At 38.7% G+C, this 5,692-nt stretch overlaps 1 long non-coding RNA gene across 1 annotated transcript in view; it reads left to right on the top strand.

The window, feature by feature from the left end:
• Positions 1-5,692, top strand: part of LOC107715544 (uncharacterized) — a 16,367-nt gene that overhangs the window by 9,489 nt on the left and 1,186 nt on the right. The gene's annotated exons all lie outside the window — the stretch shown is intronic.

Here is a 5,692-nt window from a genome sequence, read left to right as displayed (position 1 = left end):
GGCTTATTGCTTTAATCAGTATGAAATTTTTCTACTTTCAGCCTGTGTCCCCTGCAGACGCGCAGACGCGATGCATCATTAACTCTGGAGTGTTCACACACACACACACACACGGCATGCTGTTCAGCTGTTATGTGATCGGCATCACTCCAGAGACTATTCTCTATGGCCCGAGATAATTAAAAAAATTGTTGCACAGAAAACTCAGAGGTACAATAGAGAAACCGAGAGACCATGAAATTTCTGTAGTATAAATCCTCATTAGTGGTTCTCTGGAAAAGTGTAAGACTTCTGGTGAATCACATTTTTAGTGCTTGCACATGTGTGACAGCCCATTAAAACGCTCATTACACTGACTGTAAGGCTCTGTTCCAACACCTAGCGAACTGCCCTACTGTCTGCTGCCTACTTAAGCATCCTGACGTAACCTAATAAGTGATTTAGAACACTCTACATAGACAGCAACTCTGAGCATCATACAAATAAATTCTCTTCAGCTGATGTGCATAAGATACTCCACTTACATTATTATAGAGTTTGACTTTTACATGTTGTTAAGCTAATAATTTAATATGCATTAAACTTTTGCAACCGGTCACTTTGGTGTCGAACAGAATGAAAATATATTAATAATCAGCATTTCATATTTAATTATAAATTAATTATTTACATTTGGTCTTTAAAGGAAGACTAGTCAGCAGAAAGTTACTTAACCCTATAAAGCTAACTGTATTGTTTTCAATACACAAATTTCTAAGGCCTGAAAATAATCAACAAGATAAAAATTATTCAAAACTATTCATTGAATGTTATTTAAATTGGTCTTTCAAGGCTATTCTAGGTGGATTCATGTAAATGCATTGTCATTCACCTTAGCGCTAGCAACACCAAGGTCGTGGGATCGATTTCCAGGGAATGCATGTACTGATAAAATGTATAGGTTGAATGCAATGTAAGCACTTTGGATTTGATTTTTATGCATTAAGCATCTGCCAAAATTATAAATGACAGTCCATAGTAAATGACGGAACACCACAGACGCGGTCCATAGACATCAAGTTAAAATAACCCAGATATTCCTTTAACACTCTCCTGGACTGAGGCCAAGAAGTTAATGTGGTCCGTAAGACAGAGAAGGGGAAGAGAAGGACATGGAAAGAGACTTTTGTGGTATAAATAAGAGTTACTGAAATGACAGAAGTTGGCACCAGTGACTGCCTTCATCAGCACTGTATACTGAAACACCATTCTGCGAATGATTCAATTAAGTAGAAAACAAACTGCACTGGAAATCACAATGAGAACTGTTCATTGCTGATAAACAAGACAGTAAATAAATAAATAAAAACAAATTACAAATACAATCAAATAAATAAAAACAAATAACATCAAATCAAAGAAATCATCACTGAACACAACTGCTGCTCCAAACACACATCCTCCGGCTCAAGCAAACTTTACATGATTACTTGAGCCTTCTGGTTACTGTATGGTTTAACCAATACAATATGGTTTTAATCAAAACTGCTCCCTCCAGTGGCAAAAAAGCGTCAACCAAAAACATGTGCCAAAATCCACCTCCTTGTGGATTGGACTGTAAAACGAATCTACTTACATTTCCAGAACAAAAACAGTTGATTTAGCAAGGCAGCAAAAAGAATAGCACTGAAGTTGTTTATTGTTGGGGGGGAACAATAAACATAAAATTTATCAAGAGCAATTTTTGAAGGGGACACAAATAATATAGCTAAACTTGTACTTGTAACTTAAAGGGATAGTTCACTAAAAAATGAAAATTTTTTCATTAATTACTCACCCTCATGTTGTTCCAAACCCGTAAGATCTCTGCTCATCTTCAGAACACAAATTAAGATATTTTTGATGGAACTGAGAGCTCTCTGACCCTCCCATAGACAGCAAGGGTCCTGACACGATCAAGGCCCAGAAATGTAGCAAGGACATTGATAAAATAATCCATGTGACATCAGGGGTTCAACCGTAATTTTACGAAGCTACGAGAATACTTTTTGAGTGCAAAGGGAAAAAAAAAATCACGACTTTATTTATTGCGTATGCTGTTTTGTGTCAGCTGTGCCACGCGGATATACTGTTTATGTCGTTTACACATTGATTTGAACGAAAACAACGTATCCGCGTGGCACAGCTGACACAAAATAGCATACGCAATTTACGTTCAGTAGATACTCTCCAAAATGGCGCTAGGGTGATGCGGAGGAGACAAATTGTTTAATTAAAGTCGTAATTTTTTTTCTTTTGTGCTCAAAAAGTATTCTCGTAGCTTCGTAAAATTACGGTTGAACCCCTGATATTACATGGATTATTTTACCGATGTCCTTGCAACATTTCTGGACCTTGATCGTATAAGGACCCTTGCTGTCTATGGGAGGGTCAGAGAGCTCTCAGATTCTATCAAAATATCTTAATTTGTGTTCCAAAGATGAACGGAGGTCTTACCGGTTTAGAATGACATGAGAGTGAGTAAATAATGACAGAATTTTCATTTTTGGGTGAACTATCCCTTTAAGGACAAGTACACACAGCCTTACTACTATTAGTGAAGTAGGGAGACCGTGCCAAATTAGACTACTTCAAGCTGTTGTGGTCGCGCTGCGACAGCGCTCGTGTCCGTTGTAGACATTACTATCCGTCAAGCAGGTAACGTTATTATTGCTAACATAGAAGACTAATCGAAAAATACATTGGCTATCTGTATTAAAGAGAAATAATCACTATATCCAATGTTTAAGTGAATAAAATAGCCTTGACAGTCGAGTTCCAAAACTATTGACTTTGTTCTCGTTCACCGGACGGTGTGTGTGTGTGTGTGTAGGTGATACAGGGTTGCCAGGTTTTCGCAACAAAACCCCCCCAATTGCTACTCAAAACTAGCCCAAAACTAGCCCAATCGCATTACGGGGGTAAAATACACGTTTTTCGGTGGGGTTCCTCCGGTAAAATTCACATTCATATCACGTTATTGGGGTCGCTTCAACCCATGGCAACAGTGTTAAAGTAGCCCAGTTCCGCGGGAAAACCACAGACTTGGCAACTGAGGTAATGTAAAAGAGGAAATCAGGCATTTGGACCAAAGCACTTTGAAGGCAAGGGAGGGTGAGACTAAAAATATTTCTAAACTTAAAACACATTTTTGCCACATTTGCGTTGTTTTAATACTTACAAAGTTATTTAAAGTATAAAACATTGTTATTTACAATAAACAGCGTGGTTTTTAATCATATTGTTAGGGGGGACAACCCTCAGATAGGGGTGGGGGGTCCTGTCCCCCCCGACCCCCCTGGGATTTCCACCTATGATCGTTCTCCTTTTAATCTAAACTGCTAGCGCAGCATGTTAGCATTCAGTTAGCTTGTCATTCCCGCCTACTGTATCTTTTCTCTCTCTCGCTCCATTTTTCACGAGTTCATCAAACAACTGTGGTAAGTCGGAATCATTCAGCAATCATGGTGAGTAATGGCTTCTTCTTCTGTTATTGTCACTTGCACTGCTTGCCACATGTTTGGTGTAGACTTCTCTGTCATCAGTGAGGGATTTACATGTGATAAATGCAGGGAAATAGTTAGGCTGACAGAGAAGGTCTCAGAACTGGAGAGAAGTAGTAGTAAGAATAGTAAGAATGTGAGGGCCTTAGATATACACACATAGGTTTCACAGACAATTGGATGAGTTTTTGGGTCAGACCTGACCTGTTGAAAAGAGATGGTCTTCATCCCTCCTGGGGTGGTGCCGCTCTTCTCTCTAGAAATATGGCACATAGTGTTAGAGTTAATTCGCATTCCAGGGGATAAATATCATGGTTTTGGAGTCGCTTCAACCCATGGCAACAGTGTTAAAGTAGCCCAGTTCCGCGGGAAAACCACAGACTTGGCAACTGAGGTAATGTAAAAGAGGAAATCAGGCATTTGGACCAAAGCACTTTGAAGGCAAGGGAGGGTGAGACTAAAAATATTTCTAAACTTAAAACACATTTTTGCCACATTTGCGTTGTTTTAATACTTACAAAGTTATTTAAAGTATAAAACATTGTTATTTACAATAAACAGCGTGGTTTTTAATCATATTGTTAGGGGGGACAACCCTCAGATAGGGGTGGGGGGTCCTGTCCCCCCCGACCCCCCTGGGATTTCCACCTATGATCGTTCTCCTTTTAATCTAAACTGCTAGCGCAGCATGTTAGCATTCAGTTAGCTTGTCATTCCCGCCTACTGTATCTTTTCTCTCTCTCGCTCCATTTTTCACGAGTTCATCAAACAACTGTGGTAAGTCGGAATCATTCAGCAATCATGGTGAGTAATGGCTTCTTCTTCTGTTATTGTCACTTGCACTGCTTGCCACATGTTTGGTGTAGACTTCTCTGTCATCAGTGAGGGATTTACATGTGATAAATGCAGGGAAATAGTTAGGCTGACAGAGAAGGTCTCAGAACTGGAGAGAAGTAGTAGTAAGAATAGTAAGAATGTGAGGGCCTTAGATATACACACATAGGTTTCACAGACAATTGGATGAGTTTTTGGGTCAGACCTGACCTGTTGAAAAGAGATGGTCTTCATCCCTCCTGGGGTGGTGCCGCTCTTCTCTCTAGAAATATGGCACATAGTGTTAGAGTTTGTACTTGACTAACTGGGGCCCAGGTCAGGAAGCAGACAGACTGGCTAAACCGACCGTCTGCTAGCCGCTTCACGTCACAGAAGTCAGTTAATTCTCTACACATAGAGACTCTTTCACCTATATCATACTAAAGAGACTGTGTCTGTTCCCCAAACTAGCAAATACAAAAAACGTCCAAACAAATTTAAGGGTAACAATTTAACTGATGTTCAACAAATAAAAAACAGATATAATACAGATAAACAGATGATACACTTGGCTTAATGAATATCAGGTCCCTTTCTACAAAAGCACTTTTTGTAAATGATATTATCACAGATCATAACTTAGATGTGCTCTGTTTGACAGAAATCTGGCTAAAACCAGATGATTACATTATTTTAAATGAGTCTACCCCCCAAGATAACTGTTATAAACATGAGCCGTGTCCAAAAGGTAAAGGAGGAGGTGTTGCTACAATTTATAGCAATATTTTCAGAATTTGTTCAGTAATTTGTTTGAAGTAATGGTGCTTTATATAACATTACCCAGAGAAACAAGTTTTAATGATAAATCACGTGACGTTTGTACTGGCTACTGTATACAGGCCACCATACAGACTTTATCAAAGAATTTGCTGATTTTCTATCGGAGTTAGTGCTCGTTGCAGATAAAATCTTAATTGTTGGTGATTTTAATATCCATGTAGATAATGAAAAAGATGCATTGGGATCAGCATTTCTAGACATTCAAAACTCCATTGGGGTTAGACAACACGTGTCAAGGCCTACTCATTGTCATAATCATACTTTAGATTTAATACTATCACAATGAATTGATGTCAATGGCATTGAAATTCTGCAGCAGAGCGATGATTTCTCAGATCTAGTCTCGAGAATACTCCATAGTTAAAGATGCAAATTCAACTCCTTGCTACAAATATGGTAGAAAAAAAACCTTTTGTAAATAATCTTCCTGACTTGTCTCAATTCCTCAACATATCCAATAGCTCAGAAAAACTTGATGGTGTAACAGAAACTATTGACTCTCTCTTTTCTAGCACTTT

This window comes from Sinocyclocheilus rhinocerous, unplaced genomic scaffold (assembly GCF_001515625.1).
Source record: "Sinocyclocheilus rhinocerous isolate Xijiao unplaced genomic scaffold, SAMN03320098_v1.1 scaffold2765, whole genome shotgun sequence".
NCBI classification, from domain to species: domain Eukaryota; kingdom Metazoa; phylum Chordata; class Actinopteri; order Cypriniformes; family Cyprinidae; genus Sinocyclocheilus; species Sinocyclocheilus rhinocerous.
This window is presented reverse-complemented; position numbering and strand designations above follow the sequence as displayed.